We start from the raw sequence: 22,362 nt of genomic DNA on the forward strand, positions 1-22,362 counted from the left end.
CAATGAAGGAGAAAAATGACCCGTTTGCTAAATTTTATAACAAACTATTAAAACATGATTTTTTTTTTGCATCTTTTTTTGTTTGTTTAGCAAAAAATAAAACTCAGAGCTGTAACTAAATACCACCAAAAGAAAGCTCTATTTGTTGGAAAAAAAGGATAAAAATTTCATTTGGGTACAGTGTTGTATGCCCGCGCAATTGTCATTCAAAGTGCATCAGCGCTGAAAGCTGAAAATTGGTCTGGGACTGAGGGGGGTTTAAGTGCCCAGTAAGCAAGTGGTTAAAGAACAAGTGAAATATACAGCAATTATATAAGGACATTTACATAATATTACAATCTTATGTTATGAATGTATTCACTTTTATTCTTTGTATATTATATATGTTTTTTTAATGAGCAATACTTAAAGCGTATATATACAAAATAGTGAGGAAAAAAGGGGGAGAAAGGGAAAAGGTTTTTTTGGGGAAAGTGTATTTTGCATATATGTGTCTGTGCAGTCCAAGGACAATTTTCTTGGGCTAGACATTAGTAATTCAATTTATTTTACATACTACCTTTATCTTTCACAGAAACCTAGCTGTTTTTTCCTGATGCAAAACCTTTAAGAAAGGGTGCATAGGAGATGGACTAATTTAGACTGGGAAAAATGGTAGCCTGGAGTCCAAATATCCATCTTTATTTGTGTTGAAGTAATGTTTTGTTCCAATCACCGCCTCGATCTAGGATATGAATCCAATCTAGAACAGTGAAGGAAACTTTTGGAATCCTATAGTTGTGCTGTAGGGCTACATGTCTACCTAGCGGGAGATACCTATTTCCAATTTCCATACTATAGACATGTTTCGAGTTTCTACACCAAAATTTCTGCTAGGTTTTGCCTGTATAGAAGGCCCCACATTCGCATACCATCATGTAGACAACACCATGCATTTAACAGTTGGCAAAATGCTTAGGATTGAAAGTTTGGACATTTGGGAGAAGAAAGCTTTTTTTTTTCTTTTCTGACTAGGGGACAATAGGCACAATGCCCACATGGGTAGGTGCCATAGAGGGAACAGTGTTGTTTGCTTGGCTTTTTCTGGTATTCACTTTTGACTACCTTGTCTTTTAGGGAGGAAGCTTGTCTAAAGGTAATTGAAGGAATGTCGGGTAGAAGTTGTCTTCTTGACAATGCACATAAAAATGGGACAATCAACAAAGATCTATATGAATTAATTAGAACAAATCACCCCAAAATACCTACTTTTTATAGTTTGCCCAAAATTCATAAAAATCCCAAGGTTTTTTGACTCATACTTGCAACCATATCTGGTAGCTTTACCATCATTCATAAAGGATACAATCATTTTTTTGCAGACTATTAATCAATTAACATTATCTGAAGATTCAATATTTGTCGCTATTGATGTTGAGGCCCTGTACAGCTCAATCCCACATGGGAAAGGACTTTTAGCTGTACAGAAGGTACTACAACAAGGCTCCAGATATGACAGGTTGCTTAATGACTTTATTGTAAATGGATTGGACTACATCTTAAATCACAATTACTTTTCTTCTGACAAATCCCACTACATTGCCTTGCAAAAGCATTCACCCCCTTGGCATTTTTCATGTCTTGTTGCCTCACAATCTGGAATTAACATGGCTTGTTGGAGGATTTGAATCATTTAATTTACAGAACATGCCCACAACTTTGAAGACTTTTTTTTATTGTGAATCAAAAAACAAATAGGACAAAATAACAGAAAATTCAATTTGCATTACTATTCACCCCCTTAAAGTCGATACTTTGTAGAGCCACCTTTTGTGGTTATCACATCTCCAAGTCCATTTGGATAAGTTTCTGAGCTTGTTACATTTTACCACTGGGATTTTTTGCCCATTCCTCCTTGCAAAACTGTTCCAGCTCCTTCAAGTTGGATGGTTTGCGCTTCTGAACAGCAATCTTTAAGTCTGATCACAGATTTTTCTATTGGATTGAGGCCTGGGCTTTGACTAGGCCATTCCAACACATGTACAGGTTCCCTCCTTAAACTAATCAAGTGTTGCTTGAGCAGTGTGTGTGGGATCATTGTACTGCTGGAAGGTGAACCTCCATCCTAGCTGCAAATCACACACAGAGTAGTATAGGTTTTCCTCAAGAATATCCCTGTATTTAGCACCATTCATCTTTCCCTCAACCCTGACCAGTTTCCCAGTCCTGACTGATGAAAAACATCCCCACAGCATGATGCTGACACCACCATGTTTCACTGTGGAGATGGTGCTCTTTGGGTAATGTGATGTTTTGGGTAATGTGATCTGTTGGGTTTTGCACCAGACATAGCATTTTTTTGATGGCCAAAAGTAAAATTTAGTCTCATCAGACCAGAGCACCTTCCTTCATTCTTTTTTGGAGTCTCCCACATGACTTTTTGCAAACTCAAAACATGGCATTTTGTTTTTTACTGAAAGTAATGACTTTCTTCTGGCCACTCTGCCATAAAGCCCAACTCTGTGGTGCGTATGGCTTATTGTCGTCCTATGTACAGATACTCCAGTCTCTGATGTGGAACTCTGCAGATCCTCCAAAGTTACCTTAGGTCTCTGTGCTGCCTCTCTGATTAATGCCCTCCTTGCCTGGTCTATGAGTTTTGGTGTATGGCCATTTCTTGGCAGGTTTGCTGTTGTGCCATGCTCTTTCCGTGTTGCATGCAGATAGTTTTCATCCAATTCCTCTCAAAAAAGCACTGGCCCATACTTACAGATGATTATAAGGTTCAACAATTTCTACCCGACATTCCTTCAATTACCTTTAGAAGAGCTTCTTCCCTAAAAGAAGCTGGTCAAAAGTGAATTTCATAAAAAGCAAACAACACTGTTCCCTCTATGGCACCTATCCATGTGGGCATTGTGCTTATTGTACCCTAGTCAGAAAAGAAAAAAACCTTTCTTCTCCCAAAATGTCCAAACTTTCAATCCTAAGCATTCTGCCAACTATTAAATGCATGGTGTTGTCTACATGATGGTATTCAAATGTGGGGCCTTCTATACAGGCAAAACCAAGCAGAAATTTTGGTATAGAACCTTGAAAAATGTCTACAGTATGGAAATTGGAAATAGGTATCTCCTGCTAGGTAGACATGTAGTCCTACAGCACAACTATAGGATTCCCAAAGTTTCCTTCACCATTCTTGACTGGATTCATATCCCAGATCGAGGCAGTGATTGGAACAAAACATTACTTCAACACGAATAAAGATGAATATTTGGACTCCAGGCTATCATTTTTCGAGGTCTAAATCAGTCCATCCCCTATGCACCCTTTCTTAAAGGTTTTGCATCAGGAAAAAACAGCTATGTTTCTGTGGAAGATATGGGTAGAATTTAAAATAAATTTAATTAATAATGTCCAGCCCAAAATTGTCCTTGGACTGCACAGATACATACTTTTTTCCCCTCACTATTTTGTATATATATATATATATATATATATATATATATATATATACCTTATGTATTGCTGATAAAAAACCTTATATAATGTACAAAGAATAAAAGTGAATACATTAATGACATAAGATTGTAATATTATGTAAATGTACTTATATAATTGCTGTATATTTCATTTGTTCTTAAACGGATCCTTGTGACAGGCCATTTTAATTCTAATTCTTTCTTTGGGTCTCACGAAAGGGGGTGGGCCCCTGCCTCCGCTCAGCTTCCTAGCATGGTGGGGAGACGTGATCATCATGATTCTCCCTAATGTGTTCCCACAGTTGAGCCTTTGGTAACTGGGGGAAGCCCACATGGCGCCGGCGACATCCCGTGTTTGTGACGTCACGTGCGTGCGTGGCTCTCTGCCGCGCATGCATGTGGTGCACTGACATCATGCACTTTGGGGAGAGGAGGACAATGGCAGATGCCAGGGCCTTTCAGCCTTCCAGAATGCCCAGGGGGCCACGGTGATGCTGCCATTGGGCGGCAGGAACCAACATGGAGGGGTTGGAAGGAGAGGGGGCCAACACCTGCCACCCTCCAATCAATACTGATTGGAGGGTATTTAATAGTTATTAAGGACTAACAGCACTCACACCACAAGAGGATCCCTGGAGGACTAACAGCACTCACACCACAAGAGGAAGGCATACTGGTAAGTGCTACCTTTGATGCACTAGCTGAGTGGATATCATACTAATTATTACTCATACCTCACACTAATCTTTCATATAGATTGGCTTCCTAACATTCCATCTTGAACTCTGTATATGAGCGCCTATACCCGTGCTAGGTTGGGCATCCTACATTACACTTTTAAGATCAAAGATAAAATAATATATATTTATTACACTCACACAATTTTTGTTCACTCACTGCAGCACTTCCATTGCCACATATTTTTTCTCACGCCATTCATATTTGGTTTTACTTTTTTCTGTTTATGTCAAACCACTATTTGCACACACACACACTGCACCCCACTTTTCAGAATTCCAGCTAATGCACATATCTCCTTTTGTCACTCCCACAATTCACAAATTTTTTTCACTTCAGTTTACATATGTAACTTCTACACACCATCACTTTAATCATGCCAGTATAATATATCATTAGATTTCAGGGGCTTATTATTTTGAGCACTTTTTGATATTTAATTAAGTGCTCAAAATAATAAAATATCAAACACACTACAATAGAGAGTCTCTCTTATTAGTAGATTCACTACACTCAGTGAGACCCATAGCCAGGAGCCTTTATAAGCTCTTCTATGAAATTGATTTCTGTCTATCCTATTTTTGACCACCTAAATTACAAATTGCAGGTGCCCCCACCCTTGCTCCCTCCCCCCCCCCCCCGGGGTTATAGCACGTGACTCCTTGCAATCCCAATGGATTGGGGACTCACCTGGGGGGACACTGAGGAGGCATGCGGAGGTCCTGGATCACTTGACTACAATCATTTTTAAGTTTCTGGTTATGCGAGGTCCATCATTTGAGGGGTAAATATACCATCATAGATATAAAGCAATGTATGTTTTAGATATGATAATATAAATGAAGTAGTTTTATACTCTTGTTGTAAATGTCAAAATGTAAAAATAGTAAACACCTTTCTTTGATGTATTTTCTAGAATGCTATAAAACCCCCTGAAGAAGACCATGTCGAAATTCATCGGGGTATTCTCATGCATCCTATGGTGTAGGTGTATATGTATTAACCAGAGCTCATATTTTAAATGATTTTGCACAATTAATTTTTTTCTATTTTCTATTCTTGCCCATCCTGTGGGGAACTTTTCCATGTTTTCAATATAATAAATGTTTGCTTTTGGGTTTATTACTGCTATAAAGGGGTTATAAATCGTCAAGATTTTTCACCTGTAATGCTGCAGCCCCCCATGCCCCATTTTAATTACCTGTACCTGTCTCATCCCGGGGGCAAGCACACCAGCAAAAGCCAGTGTCTGGGGTCCTGATTGGATGGATTGATAGCAGCCATTGGCTCCTGCTGTTATCAATCAAATCCAATGACCCAGGCTCCGGGGGGCTTCTATGGATGCCAAATGAATGACTCGGGAGCGCGCCCACAAGGTAACCCCCCGGGAGGGGGTCATCTAATACGGGAGGAGCCATGAGAGCCGCCGAGCGACCCCAGAAGAGCAGGTTTGGCGCCACTCTGTGAAAAGCTAGCTGCACAGTGGAGTTAAGTATGACATGTTTGTTATTTAAACAAAAAAACAAAGCTTTAGTGTCACTTTAAGTACAAACTTTTTAGCAGGTGATGTATTTTCTAATAGGAAATTTGCATTTAAACATTGTATGTTATAAATCGGAGTGGCTTTTTTTCTTTGCAATAACACATACAATATGTATATTTGAGTATCTCTTTAAGATATGATTATGTTAATAATTTGCTCCATATAAATAATCCTTCCTTTCTGCACCTCCCAATCTTTTTGACCTAGCCTGCTTCTAGATTGAAACGCCTCGATGGGGTGGGGGATGAGGCAAGTCCCAGGCCGAGCTTCTAGTATGCACACCTAGAATTATAAAAATTGTATATGCAAATGTTCACACTATCAGTGTGTAGCAGGTTTTTGTGATTCTGCTTTCTTTAGGGGGGTGTGAACAAGTGTCATCCTGCATGCACCTACTGATGGTGGGAGACAGTTCTAAGAAGCTGGCATAAGAGATATCCCGTATAGAGAAAACCTACTTTTTTCTTCCTTGTCAGGTACCTCCTCCTAACACTGCTTCCAAACAAGTAAGGTTGTCATGTACCTTGGTGGGGGCTTTTCATGCAGCTCTGGTTCAAACACACCTGCTCAGGCTCCTGGCACCCATGCTGGATAGTAGATAATGATCAGCAGAGATGGGCTGCCTAGATGGTGTTAGTTGAAGGTAAGGGAACATGATGAGACGCAGGGAACAAAATCAGGGACTAGAAGCAAGCAAAGTCAAGCAAGGGAGGTCAAGCAGGAGTAGTGGTCAAGTAGCAAATCCTTTAAATAGGGCTTATTGCACCAGTCCTAAGATTGAGTGTGCATGGGCGTGCACCAGTAAGCTGATGTGCCCTTGTGCATGCAGACGTGGGCACATTGATGTGCCTACATGTATATCTACGCAGCTTACTGGCATGAGTTCCCTATCTGCGTACTGGCACATGCACATTCCCACTAATGTCCTGAGAAGGGTTCTATCCCTGACTTACTATAAATTACATAGAAAGTGCTATTTAAGCTTTTCTGGGTCAAGGTGGCTGCCCAAATCTTGCAGGATTTCGGCATCCAGTAGGAGATTCCTGGCTTTCCCAAGAGCCTATAATAGAGGACAAATGAATCAGCAATGGTTGCCTGCCAGCCTAAAGAAGTGGCACAGTGCCACCTTCAGGTCAGTAAAAAAACTGCATCCCAACAACACCTGCCTACATATGTACCTTCTGATTTTAAATGGTACTATCCAATGGACAATGCAGTTACATTACAGTGCTAATGAATGCATTAAGTGCATATATATTTAAGCATTGTTCCTCCATAAGAGTGTGCCTTCCATCCATTTTTGTAGAATGGGCAGACAAAAAATAGTTAAATCTTTTTGGGGACTCCTGTGGTGAGATACTTCCACCAGAGTTCCCTGTTCTGTCTGATTGCTGTACTTTTGCTTACACCAGAGCTTCCGTAAAAATCGTATTGCTAATTGCAGTGTACAACTCTTCTTTCATTGTCTTATTTTCTACCAAACCCTTCTGCACACTTAACTTTAAACTAGCTAAAAAGTAAAAGGTACACATGGGCAAAACAAAATACAGAGTAATAATTTCCCAGCACTTTCTGGCTAGACACCTCAAAAAATGACTTTTTAGGAAATTGGTAATGAAGAAAGTGCCCTTTTTCTTCGCTAATAAGTAAGGGATTATCAAAAAATGCCACAAGTGCTGGGCATTCCCTTGGGAAACATGTACTAAAGCAAAACAACTGAAAAATTCTGGGGAGCAGTAATTGTAATAATACTTTTAATAATACTTTTAATACTACTAAGGACAATGGTAAAAATGCAATAGTCTAATAAATAACATGTCTGGGGAATGTCATTAGTCTACCCGTGAAGAGGCACATCTGTATACAGTATATGACCTAATACAGCAAAATGTATATTTACAAAGAAAAAAATGCTATTTGAATTACCAGCAAATAAAAGCTTTGGCTGCATTACTTCCATTTGTAATGGCTAGGGATACCCTTCATCTATACCAGATCCTTATCCTAGATCAGTGATGACAAGCCTTGGCACTCCATATGTTTTGGAACTACATTTCCCATGACGCTCATGCACTCTACATTATAAAGGAGCATCATGGGAAATGTAGTTCCAAAACATTTGGGGTGCCAATGTTTGCCATCATTGTCCTAGATGATAAGTAAAGTAGAGTAGAGTAGAGTTCCGGCCAAACATAGATCAGGGTTTGGATCAAACATTCGCTGTTGATTGTCTGAATGATGAATGTTTAGGGCATTCAACATGGACAAATTTGACAGTTTCCTACTGTTAATGGTTGCTAAGGAACCAGCAGATGCCTGCAACCACGGTATCCTTAGGCCCCTTTCACACTGGGACGGGAGCGGCGCTTTGCCGGTGGTATAGCCGCGCTGCCCCATTGATTTCAATGGGTAGGAGCGGTTTAGGAGCGGTGAATACACCGCTCCTTCACCGCTCCAAAGATGCTGCTAGCAGGACTTTTTTCACCGTCCTGCTAGCGCACCGCTCCAGTGTGAAAGCCCTCTGGCTTTCACACTGGAGTGAACGGGGCCGTTTTTTTTTCAGGTGCTATACGGGCGCTATTTTTAGCGCTGTAGTGCCTGAAAACCGCCTCAGTGTGAAAGGGGCCTTACTATCCACATCACACTGCCTATTCAGTTACTAGGCTTGGAATCCCTGACCATATGAACAAAGGAGCTGGGGTAGGGGCTGACATTATTGCCACATGACCATATCTGTGCAATAGCAATGACCATTTGGGCAATGATGTTACCATATACCCAACCCTTCCCTTATATTGTCAATGACAGTTCAGGGAGCTGTCATTCAGTTACTGAACTTGTCATGCTAGGGTCATCGTGTTTTTTTCTTCCAGCAAGTGTAATTCATCATGATAAGTGTGAAGCTACTTCCCTAGACAATGTAATTGATAATGGATTTACATCATGGAACTTTTTTTAAATAAAGGACTTATCAAAATTGTGTTTTTGCATGTTTTTTAAATTTACTTTATATGCTATAGCCCCCTCCCCTCTAGTGGCCAAGGCAGTCCCCATTTTGAGAGCATGTGGCCTGGTATAGTCCTTTTCTGACAAGTTAGGCTCCATGTGCAGATAAGGGTTTGGTATGGATCTTGGGGAGGGGAGCCCACACTTTTTTCCTAATTTTTGTGTGGGGTTCTCTCTTAAAATACATACCAGACCCAAGGGACCAGGTGTAAATTATAAAAGTGTAAATGAACAAATGCGTAAACCAGTGTAGTGTATGTTCAATGAGTAGCTGCCAACATGAAATAGGTGTCCCCACACAGTGGCATTTGCTTTATACACAGGTGCAAATGATGTCATATATATCATGCTGGTTTTTTTTTTGGTGTATGGGGGTCATCTAGGATAAGAGTCTGGTACAGTTAAAGGAAACACCCAGCCAAGTAAACAAATGAGCTGCGGATAGTTTAAAAGAAAAACAAATTCTTACCAAGTGATTCAGGTCTAGTATGAGATTAAAAAAAAAAAGGGCCTGATGTCCCTTTCAAATTTTATGGGTCTGGTATGAATTTTATAGGGGAAATGTCACGCAAAAAAGAAAAAAGAAAAGTGTGCAGTCCTTCCTAAAAATGCACACCATACCCTTATCCAAGCAAGTGGTCCCGGCTCTGTGATTTTGAGGGTCTGTGAGCAGTAGGCTTATTAAAATCTAAAAAACTCTTTGCTAATAAGAGAGCACCCAAATACCACCCCTCTCCATGTGAATGAGTAAGGGGTATCCCTATCCATTCACAAAACAATGCATACATAAAAACACACACAAGTCCTTTATTTTTTTTTAAAACTGCCCCATGAGATACATGCATCATCAATCACGCTGTTCAGTAATGTAGATCCATGTCAATAACAATGCTTGATGCTGACACCCCAAAGGAAAAAAAACGAATTGACACACGTCTGATTCCAACAACTGCTTGCCAGCTACTGAAGGCTCTGATAGATGACAGCTGATACAAGCAAAGTAGCAGGGTCACCCTGGTGATATGGAGGGAGTCATGGATATGGACAAAACCATATTTGATGGAGGGAGTCATGGAAGTCCACATTTACAGTGCCTTAAAAAAATGTCCACATTTTGTCATGTTACAACCAAATACTTAAATGTATTTTATAGGGATTTTATGTGATAGACCAAAACAAAGTGGCACATAATTGTGAAGTGGAAGGAAAATGATAAATAGTTTTTAATTTTGTTTTACAAATAAAATCTGAAAAGTGTGGCAATTGCCTTCAGAAGTCAGCTAATTAGTAAATAGAGTAGAATAGAGTCCACTTGTGTGTAATTTAATCTCAGTAAACTACAGTAAATACAGCTGTTCTGTGAAGCCCTCAGAGGTTCATTAGAGAACCTTAGTGAATAAATAGCATCATAAAGACCAAGGAACACACCAGGAAGGTCAGGGATAAAGTTGTGGAGAAGTTTAAAGCAGGGTTAGGGTATAAAAAAATGCCCCAAGCTTTGAACATCCCACGAAGCACTGTTCAATCCATCATTAGAAAATGGAAAGAGTATGGAACAACAGCAAACCTACCAAGACATGGCCGTCCACCTAAACTCATAGGCTAGACAAGGAGAACATTAATTATAGAGGCACCCAAGAGTCCTATGGTAACTCTGGAGGAGCTTTGGAAATTCACAGCTCAGGTGGGAGAATCTGTCCACAGGAGAACTATTAGTAGTGCACTTCACAAATCTTTATGGAAGAGTGGCAAGAAGAAAGCCATTGTTGAAAGAAAGCCATAAGTTGTTTGTAGTTTGTGAGAAGCCACGTGGGGGATACAGCAAACGTGTGGAAGAAGGTGCTCTGGTCAGATGAGACAAAAATTGAACTTTTTGGTCTAAAAGCAAAACGCTATGTGTGGCGGAAAACTAACACCACATATCACTGAACATACCCTGAACACACCATCCCCACCGTGAAACATGGTCATTAGTGATGGACGAACTTCCGACGGGACGTTTCGCGAACGCGGACCACGAGCGCGGCCGATAGTTCGCGAACCGTAACGTTCGCGGCGGGCCCCATTGACTTCAATGGGAGGCGAACTTTGCAAACCTACAGGTCAAATTTGCAGCCACAAAATAATTACTAGCTGTGCAAACATAGTCCCACCACATGGCCAATGACATAACACATGTATGAGGTGAATCTGGGATCGACAACTACAAGCATTCTTTTTTTATATGTGAAATTGTTGTGACAATTCAGGACTGTGGAGCGCATGGAGGCAATGGAGGAGAGGGAAGGTCAGGGTAGGCAAAGAAGAGGGTGCAGGAGATGATCACCAGCAGTGTGACATACAGCAATGACACCTGCACCGTGATAGAGTGATCTGACACCAGCACCGCGATAGAGAGCACTGACATCAGCAGCGTGACCTACAGCAATGACACCTGCACCATGATAGAGTGATCTGACACCAGCACCGTGATAGAGAGCACTGACATCAGCAGCGTGACATAAAGCACTCACACCAGCACCGTGATATACAGCACTGACATCAGCAGCGTGACATACAGCAATGACACCTGCACCGTGATAGAGTGATCTGACACCAGCACCGTGATAGAGAGCACTGACATCAGCAGAGTGACATAAAGCACTCACACCAGCACCGTGATATACAGCACTGACACCAGCACCGTGATATACAGCACTGACACCAGCACAGTGCTATACAGCATTGACACCAGCACTGTGATATACAGCACTGACATCAGCAGCGTAACATACAGCAATGACACCTGCACCGTGATAGAGTGATCTTACACCAGCACCGTGATAGAGAGCACTGACATCAGCAGCGTGACATAAAGCACTGACACCAGCACCGTGATATACAGCACTGACACCTGCACCGTAAGCAGCCCCAGGAGGAAGTCAGCATAGCACAGGGATGGTGGGAGCCCCTCATAATGAGCATAGCACAGGGATGGTGGGAGCCCCTCATAATATGCACAGCAGAGGTACAGCCCCAGGAGGAAGTCAGCACAGCACAGGGATGGTGGGAGCCCCTCATAATAAGCAGCCCCAGGAGGATGTCAGCATAGCACAGGGATGGTGGGAGCCCCTCATAATAAGCAGCCCCAGGAGGAAGTCAGCACAGCACAGGGATGGTGGGAGCCCCTCATAATGAGCATAGCACAGCGATGGTGGGAGCCCCTCATAATATGCACAGCAGAGGTACAGCCCCAGGAGGAAGTCAGCACAGCACAGGGATGGTGGGAGCCCCTCATAATAAGCAGCCCCAGGAGGATGTCAGCATAGCACAGGGATGGTGGGAGCCCCTCATAATAAGCTGCCCCAGGAGGAAGTCAGCACAGCACAGGGATGCTGGGAGCCCCTCATAATGAGCATAGCACAGGGATGGTGGGAGCCCCTCATAATAAGCAGCCCCAGGAGGATGTCAGCATAGCACAGGGATGGTGGGAGCCCCTCATAATAAGCAGCCCCAGGAGGAAGTCAGCACAGCACAGGGATGGTGGGAGCCCCTCATAATGAGCATAGCACAGGGATGGTGGGAGCCCCTCATAATATGCACAGCAGAGGTACAGCCCCAGGAGGAAGTTAGCACAGCACAGGGATGGTTGGAGCCCCTCATAATGAGCATAGCACAGGGATGGTGGGAGCCCCTCATAATATGCACAGCAGAGGTACAGCCCCAGAAGGAAGTCAGCACAGCACAGGGATGGTGGGAGCCCCTCATAATAAGCAGCCCCAGTAGAAATATGACACCGCTCAACCTCTTCAAACAGGAGGGTACGGGCAAATGAAGAAAGAAGGTTTGTGTGCTCGATTAAAAAAATCGTTTCTAGACATATACATGGTCTACTGGTCACATGTGTTGAATTCCTCCGAGATCCATGCCTCATTCATTTTTAGAAATGTGAGGTAGTTAACACTGTCGTGAGCTAGGCGAGTGCGCTTATCGGTCACGATCCCCCCTGCTGCACTGAACGTCCTTTCGGACAGGACACTGGACGAGGGGCAAGCCAACAGTTCGATTGCAAATTGGGCAAGCTCTGGTCAGAGGTCAAGCCTGCCCACCCAGTAGTCCAGGGGTTCATCACTCTTCAGAGCGTCCACATCGGCCGTTAACCCCATGTAGTCGGACACCTGCCGGTCTAGGTGTTCCCTGATGCTGGATCCGGATGACACCTGTCGATGGGTCGGCTGAAAGAATGACCTCATATTCAAAGTCACCAACACATCTTCAAACTGGCCTCTTCTTGCAGGCGCTGTTGGATTGATACCTGCAACTCCTTCTCTGGGAGTGGGAATTGCTCCTCTGCCAGCGCACGCAAAAGCAGAATGCAGCATTTCTCGAAGCAAGGCCTGGAAGTGCTGCATTCTGACAGCCCTCTGTGACGGCGGTAACATTTCTGCCATTTTGTGTTTGTTCCCGGGGGTCTAAGTACGTTGCCACCCAGTACTGGTCCTTGACCCTTATGCTTTTTATACGGGGTCCCTATTAAAACACTGGAGCATGAAGGCCCCCATTTGCACTAAACTGGAAGCGGTGTGGTGGCCTGGCTCCTGCTCATCATCCAGGATAATGTCGTCCTCTTCATTCTCCTCTCCCCATCCACGCACAACAACAGGGATCCCAGAAAGGTTTAAAGCATGCTCTTCTTGCTCCTCCTCATCCGCCCCGGCACCATCCTCCTCTGACTCCTCTTCAGACTCCTGTTGTTGACTTGTCTCAGCTAGAGTAGCCCCCTAGGGAATTCATCCAGCATTGCGACTTCCTCATCTTCCCGCTCCTGCTCCTCCACAGCTTGATCAATGACACGATGCAATGCACCCTCCATAAAGAAGGCATAAGGTACCATGTCACTGATGGCGCCATGGCTGCGACTGACCAGTTTGGTGATCTCCTCAAATGGCCGCAGAAGTCTGCATGTGTCACGCATGAGCAGCCACTGGCGCGGTGAAAAAAAACCCAGCTCCCCAGAACCTGTTCTGCCGCAGAGTTCATACAGGTAGACATTAACTGCACATTTCTGCTGGAGCAGCCTATCAAGCATATAGAAGGTTGAGTTCCATCGCGTCGGGCAATTGCAAATAAGACGTCTGACCGGCAGATTGTGTCACCGCTGAATGTCAGCAAGGCGAGCCATGGCCGTGTAAGATCTTCTGAAATGGGCCGAGATTTTCCTTGCCTGCCGCAAGATGTCCTGGACCCCAGGGTATTTGACAAGGAATCGCTGCACGACCAAGTTTAAGACGTGTGCCATGCATGGCACGTGCATCATTTTGCCCTGTTTCAATGCGCTAAGCAGATTGGCACCGTTGTCACACACCACTTTACCAACTGTCAAATTGAGTGGTGTTAGCCACTGATCTGCCTGTGTACGCAAAGCTGAAAGGAGTGTCGGGCCAGTGTGGCTCTTGGCTTCCAGGCACAACAGACGCAGCACGGCATGGCAGCGTCTCACCTGGCATGTCGAATAGGTTCTGGGGAGCTTGGGCGGCGCAGCGGAAGAGACGCTAGCAGCGGAAAAGGAGGAGTCAGCCGAGGAGGAGAGGGAGGAGGATGGAGTAGGAGGAGGAGGAGAAGAAGAGCCAGGCCTGCATGCAATCCGTGGCGGTAAAACCAAATCTACACGGGTGCCATGGGTTACATGCTTGACGGCCGTCAGAAGGTTCACCCAGTGGGCAGTAAAAGTGATATGCCTTCCCTGCCCGTGTTTGCTAGACCATGTGTCTGTGGTCAGATGTATCTTGGCACCGACACTTTGTGCCAGAGATACATTCACTTGCCGCTGAACATGGCCATATAGCTCTGGGATGCCCTTCTGTGAGAAATACTTCCTTCCTGGGACCTTCCATTGTGGTGTTCCAATGGCCACAAATTTTCAAAAGGCCTCCAAGTCCACCAGTTTATATGGCAGTAGTTGGTGGGCTATCAGTTCTGACAAGCCAGCCGTCAACCGTTGGGCAAGAGGGTTATCCGGCGTCATAATTTTTTTACGCTCGAACATTAGGCCCATGGAAGCCTGCCTTTTTGCAGAAAAACGTGAGCTTAGCATGATGGAAGGTGGAGTGGAGGACAATTGTGAGGAGAGAGGAGAAGGAGAAGTAGAAGACTAGGCTGGACGGTGAGAGCCTGCAGTGTGGCTTTGTGTGTTCCGTTGCTCCCTCTGGGCTCGGTGATGGCTGCTCATGTGCCTTCTTAAGGCGGTCGTCCCTAGGTGAATGTTGGGCTTACCGCGACTAATGCGTTGACTGCAAAGATTGCAGATGGCAACGCTATTGTCAGCAGCGGACACGTTAAAAAAAGCCCACACTGCGGAGCCATGTGTGGGCGTCCTGGGAGCGCCAGATGTAACTGTACATGGTCGATGACTCACTCCTGATACATTAGCAGTCTGCTTTGTCCCTCCTGTGCAATGTAAGTTATTCCTGCTTCTCCTCCCTATCTGCTGGTCCATATCTCCCTCTGAACTCCCCTCCTCTTCCTCTCTTGTGGGCACCCACGTGACATCACTAGACACGTCATCATCAATGTCACCTTCCCCACCGCTATAAGTAGAGATTTCAGAGTAGGCAGCAACACCGGGGACCAACCTCCTCCTTGGGCTGATCTGGGTACTGTCGTCAGACTGCTGAGTGGTGGTTGTTGCTACCTCCTCTTCCTGATCCAATACCAAGAGTGGCTGCGCATCAGAAATGTCTTGATATGGATCGGAAAATAATTCCTGTGACTCAAGCGGAAGGTATGTGGTGTGGTGGTGGTGTTGTTGGTGGTAGTGTCTTTGGGGGTGTACATAGCAGAGAGTGAAGAAGAGGGTGCAGATCGAGAGGATGAGGAGGGTGCAGAAGAGTAAGGCTGAGTGAGCCACTCAACCAAGTCTGGTGCGTCCTTTAAAGTAATTGAATGCACCTTCTGCAACTTCCCACTTTGGCTCAAGCCTGTTGCTCCTGTCCTACCCCTACCACCCCTGCGGAAGGGCCTGCCTCTTCCTCTGCCTGTCATTTTTTAAATGACCCTGTGACAAAACTCTCAGTCCCTATACTGATAAAGGACTGCTGCAGTATAGGGCAGCAGTCAGCAGTAGTGCACCTCAACCCTATATATTGTGGACCTATACCAGTCCTTAAGGAATAGCAGACTGTACCTAACTCAACCCTATGTATTGTAGTACCCTATACCTTACCAGTCCTTATAAGGACCTTTGTGGAACAAGTAGGTTGTGAATGATTAGCAGACTGTACTTCAGTCCCTATACTGATAAAGGACTGCTGCAGCAGAAGGGCAGCAGTCAGCAGTAGTGCACCTCAACCCTATATATTGTGGACCTATACCAGTCCTTAAGGAATAGCAGACTGTACCTCACTCAACCCTATGTACTGTAGTACCCTATACCTTACCAGTCCTTATAAGGACCTTTGTGGAACTAGTAGGTTGTGAATGATTAGCAGACTGTACCTCAGTCCCTATACTGATAAAGGACTGCTGCAGCAGAAGGGCAGCAGTCAGCAGTAGTGCACCTCAACCCTATATATTGTGGACCTATACCAGTCCTTAAGGAATAGCAGACTGCACCTCACTCAACCCTATGTACTGTAGTACCCTATACCTTACCAGTCCTTATAAGGACCTTTGTGGAACAAGTAGGTTGTGAATGATTAGCAGACTGTACCTCTGTCCCTATACTGATAAAGGACTACTGCAGCAGAAGGGCAGCAGTCAAGTATAATATTCTTTCTATATTTGGAAGAAAGAATATTATACGTGTACAAGCCTATTACCATACCAGTCCTGAAAAGAACCTTTGGGGACCTAATAGTAACAGCTACTGATTAAACTGACTGTCCCTCACTGCCTCACACACAGCTTCCTGCCTGTCCCTTTTTAAACTGACAAAACACAGGCTGCTGGAACAATAACATGAATAGCACTTTTGTGGACCTAATAGTAACAGCTAATGATTAAACTGACTGTCCCTGCAGCACACAGCGTCCTGTCCTTCTCTCTACACTGACAAAAGACAGGCTGCTGCAACAATCAGTAGCACAGCAGTGCCTCAAACCTATATCCTGAACTACACCTAACACCGTTACCAGTCCTGAAAAGAACTTTTGTGGACCAAATAGCTAGCGATTTGGGTCACTGCAGTCTCTCCCTGCTCCACACAGAAACCTCTCCCTATAGTGACAGAAGAAAGAATGTAAAATGGCCACCGGATCGGGTCTATTTATAAGTTAGGGGGAATGTCCAAGTGTCCATGTGCTGTAATGTCTCATTTGGCTGTCCTGCACCCCATGATGGATGTGTCATCATAGGTCAAAGTTATTTTACACAGTAAACACGGAAGTCTGCCAGGCGAACAATGGCAATAGTCCGCCGTATCGGGCGGACGGCGAACAGCCGAAATTCGCAGCAAAACGACCGCCGGGCGAACCGTTCGGCCATCCCTAATGGTGATGGCAACATCATGTTGTGAGGATGCTTTTCTTCAGCAAGGACAAGAAAGCTGGTCAGAATTGATGGGAAGAAGGATGGAGCCAAATACAAGGAAATCTTAGAAGAAAACCTGTTACGCCGCATACACACGATTGGACAATCCGCCCGTGTGTGGGCTCCGGTGGACTTTTTGTTCCCAAAAGTCTGGTGGACTTAGAAAGTTTTGACACAAAATTGTCCGCTGAACAATCCGTTCATCTGTGTGCTAGTCCGCCAGACTTTTGAAATGAACGGACTTGCCCACACACGGAGAAAAGTCCGTTCATTTTGAATTTGACTCCAGGTAGACGGAAATTGCGTAGGAAGTCAATGTCGCCGCCTCCATTGGTGAGATTGACACCTCGCTAGCCACGTCAACGTATGGATTTAAAGGGGAACCCTAAAGTCCATACCAGACCCTTATCCGAGCACGCAGCCCGGCCGGTCAGGAAAGGGGGTGGAGACGAGCAAGGACCCCCCAAGCTGTACCAGGCCGCCTGCCCTCAACATGGGGGGGTGCTTTGTGGAAGGGGGCCCCCACCCCAAAGCACTTGTCCCCATGTTGATGAGGACACAGGCCCCTTCCCGACAAACCTGGCCGTTGGTTGTCGGGGTCTGCGGGCGGGGGGGCTTATCAGATTTCGGGAGCCCCCTTTAATAAGGGGGCCCCCAGATTCCGGCCCCCTACCCTATGTGAATGAGTATGGGGTACCGTGTACCCCTACCCATTCACCTGGGGAAAAAGTGTACATAAAAAACACAACACAGGTTTTTAAAATACTTTATTAGACAGCTCCGGGGGTCTTCTCTTCTTCCGTCTTCTGCTCTTTTGCTAGCTCTTTTACTAGCGGAGGAGCCCAGCTTTCTCCTTCGTCGCCACCGCCGTCCAGGGGTCTTCTTCCAACTTCGGGGGTCTTGTCCCGCTCTTCAGTTCTTCTTGCCGGGCCTCCGCTTTCTTCTTCCAGCTCTTTTACTAGCGTTGGCCTGGTCTTCTGTCGCTGTCGTAAATGTCAAGCCACGTAGATTCTTTATACTTTTGAGTTGGGGTGTCTGTACCATGGAAGAGACATGTCCATGAGTTCCTGTTATTGTTTTTATTAAAGTTAGTATTTCTCTCCAGTACTTTCTAATTTTTGGGCATTCCCACCAGATATGTGCCACGCTCCCTTGCTGTCCACACCCTCTCCAGCACGTCCCCAATTGTTCTTCCTGGTATCTCCTCATCTTGTCTGGTGTCTTATACCATCTAGCAAGACTTTTGTAATTCATTTCTATTGTATTAATATTTTTCGATGTCCCGTGTGTTAAGTGCAAGATTTTTTCTAAATTCTGTTTCTCCCCTCGTGACCCTATTTCTTCTTCCCATTTTTTTATATAAATAGGTACCTCCGTCTCATCCACTTCTCCCAGCATCTTATATATCTGTGAGATATTTACTCTTGTTATTTTCCCCTCACACATCCGCTCTAAGACGTTAAGATCTTCTCCACTTCTCAATGGTTGTGGCAATGATGAGACAAAATGTCTGAGCTGGAGGTACCTCCATCCATCTATATCCATGTACTCCTGTAGTGTTCCTAACGTGTTTATTTTACCCGCGCTTATTATGTGCCTCAATTGAATATCTTTTATTCTAATCCAATGTCCTCCCACAGTGCTCTTCCCCGGTGGAAATACGTTTTTTTCTTTTAATGCCATTAATGGGGAGTTGTATTTCCCCTTATTATGTTTATGAATTCCATCCCATATTCTAAAAACGTTTTTTGTGAGTGCAAGTGTTGTTGGTCCGAGTGATCTGTGTTTTGGGGGTATCCAAATTTCCTTTCCTAATCGTGTCTCTGCAGAGCTGTGTTCTATTGCCACCCATCTCTTTTCATTATCTAATTTTGTTCACTCCACCACCCATGTTAATACTATAGATTCGTAATATTTCTTGAAATACGGTACTTTTAGACCTCCCCTCTCTTTTCCCAGTTGTAATACCTTTAAGGCTATTCTAGGCTTCTTATTTTTCCAAATGAGCTTGGTTATTAAATGTTTAATAGTGTTAAAATAGACAGGAGGGATATATATCGGTAACATCTGTAGCTTGTATAATATTTTTGGTTGTATGATCATCTTGAGGGCATTTATCCGGCCAAACCAGGACAATGGTTTCGTCATTATTTTTTTCGTGTCTTCTCTTACTTCATCCAGTAGAGGGATATAGTTTATCTCATAGATTTTCTTTAATGTGGCTGCCAACTTTATACCTAGATATTTAATTTCCTTCTTCCATAGGAAGGGAAATTCACCCTTGATATCCTGTTCTTCCCCACTGCTCGTGTTGACATTTAGAACCTCCGTTTTTTTGGAGTTTATTTTAAAGTTTGATAAATCTCCATACTGCTCGATACTCTTTACCAAGTTTGGCATGGAGATTCTAGGTTTCGTCACGTAAAATAGGACTACCTTATGTACCTCCTCCCCAAGCTCAATTCCTCCTATATCAGAGTTTTTCCTCACTGTCTCCAACAGTGGTTCCAAAGTCAACACGAACAGTATGGGTGACAGTGGGCAGCCTTGTCTAGTCCCATTATACATTCTAAAGGGGTCAGACAAATTACCGTTTACCCTTACCACTGCCATTGGGCACTCATAAAGTGTCTTTATCCATCTCAGGATTCGGGCACCAAATCCCATTTCTTTCAACGTGTCCAGCATGAATCCCCAGTCTACTCGGTTGAATGCTTTTTCTGCATCTATTGACAGAAGCAGACTGGGGATTCTGCTTTCTTGGGCTTTCTGGAGAAGTAATAGTGTCCTCACTCCATTATCTCTTCCCTCTCGGCCCCCCACAAACCCCACTTGGTCTGGGTGGACCAAGTTCGGGACTAATTTTTTCATTCTAGTAGCTAATATTTTTGCAAATAATTTTATATCGGTATTTAACAATGAGATTGGTCTATAGTTTGAACATATCATACCCTCACTACCTTCTTTTAATATTGTGGAAATAATTGCTAGAGAGGCTTCCTTACTCAAACCATGTTTTATACCTGGGCCATTGAAATATGCACATAACCTCGGTGACAAAATTTCCCCGAATTTCTTATAGTATTCTATTATATAACCATCCGGGCCCGGGCTTTTTCCTCCTGTTGTTTCTTTTATTGCCTGATTTACTTCAGATACTGTTATAGGGGTCTCCAGTTCCTGTGCTATTTCCTGTGATAATCTAGGGACCCTGGTATTTTTTATATATTCTTTAATTTTCCCCCTTCTAATGTTCTCTTGTTGTTCTGTCTCATTTTTTTTAACCCAGTATAATTGCTCATAATATTCCCTGAATTCTTCCGCTATATCTTTAGTCTTATACTTAGTCTCGCTTTTTTTATCTAATATTTTCTCGATTAAATTTCTTGTTCTCTTTTTCCTCAATATCCTGGCTAAGCTCTTACCATTCTTATTTTCCCACATATGTCGCTCTTTTGCTATCTTATAATATTCTCTCCTCACTTCTTGCTCCATTATTTCTTCTAGTTCTAGTTTTTTAATAGCTAAATTCTGTTGTATTGCCTGTATCTCTCCTTGTCCATTCTGTTTCTCTATTTTATGTTGTAATTCTAATCTTCTGATTTCTTCTCTTAATTCCTTTACTTTATTATTCCTTTCTCTTTTTCTTTTTGCCCCGAGGGAAATATATATTCCTCTTATATAGGCCTTATGAGCCTCCCATAGTATGTTCTTCGCCATCTCTTCCTTCCCATTTGAGGCAAAAAAAAAAATCCAACTCCTTTATTATTATTTCCTCTTCTTCTACATCTAATAATTCTTTGTTAAGTTTCCAGGTAAACGGGGGTTTCTTCACCTCAGGAATATTGATTCTCATATCTATGGGTGCATGGTCTGACAGGGTCCTGATTCCGATGTCCGTATCTACCACTTCCTCCAATAGCTGGTGTTCTACCAACCAATAATCTATCCTGGTGTACGTTCTATGCACAGGGGAGTAGAACGTATAATCTCGTTTCTTCGGATGTGTGCATTCTCCACACGTCTATCAACTGTAACTCGGCCATCCATTGTTTTTTTACATTCCGCTGTACGTTCCCTGTCTCCTGTGCACGGGACGAACTGTCCAGTCTCGGATTCATCGGAAAATGCAGGTCTCCTGCCACGATCACCCTCCCTTCCTTAAATTCCCAGAGTTTTCCCAGTATCTTTCTCAGATAAGTTATTGGGTTCTTATTTGGGCTATACAGTGGTGTGAAAAAGTGTTTGCCCCCTTCCTCATTTCCTGTTCCTTTGCATGTTTGTCACACTTAAGTGTTTCGGAACATCAAACCAATTTAAACAATAGTCAAGGACAACACAAGTAAACACAAAATGCAATTTGTAAATGAAGGTGTTTATTATTAAAGGTGAAAAAAAATCCAAACCATCATGGCCCTGTGTGAAAAAGTGATTGCCCCCTAAACCTAATAACTGGTTGGGCCACCCTTAGCAGCAACAACTGCAACCAAGCGTTTGCGATAACGTGCAATGAGGCTTTTACAGCGTCCTGGAGGAATTTTGGCCCACTCATCTTTGCAGAATTGTCCTAATTCAGTTACATTAGAGGGTTTTCGAGCATGAACGGCCTTTTTAAGGTCATACCACAACATCTCAATAGGATTCAGGTCAGGACTTTGGCTAGGCCACTCCAAAGTCTTCATTTTGTTTTTCTTCAGCCATTCGGTGGTGGACTTGCTGGTGTGTTTAGGATCATTGTCCTGCTGCAGAACCCAAGTTCGTTTCAGCTTGAGTACACGAACAGATGGACGGACATTCTCCTTCAGGATCTCTTGGTAGACAGCAGAATTCATAGTTCCTTTTATCATGGCAAGTCTTCCAGGTCCTGAAGCAGCAAAACAGCCCCAGACCATCACACTACCACCACCATATTTTACTGTTGGTATAATGTTCTTTTTATGAAATGTAGTGTTCCTTCTACGCCAGATATACTTGGACACACACCTTCCAAAGAGTTCCACTTTTGTCTCATCGGTCCACAGAATGTTGTCCCAAAAGTCTTGAGGATCATCAAGATGTGTTGTGGAGAAATTGAGAGGAGCTTTGATGTTCTTTTTGCTCAGCAGTGGT

The sequence above is a fragment of the Lithobates pipiens genome, unplaced genomic scaffold (genome assembly GCF_037356315.1).
Source record: "Lithobates pipiens isolate NorthernLeopardFrog02 unplaced genomic scaffold, aLitPip1_a1.2 Scaffold_27, whole genome shotgun sequence".
Lineage (NCBI taxonomy): Eukaryota > Metazoa > Chordata > Amphibia > Anura > Ranidae > Lithobates > Lithobates pipiens.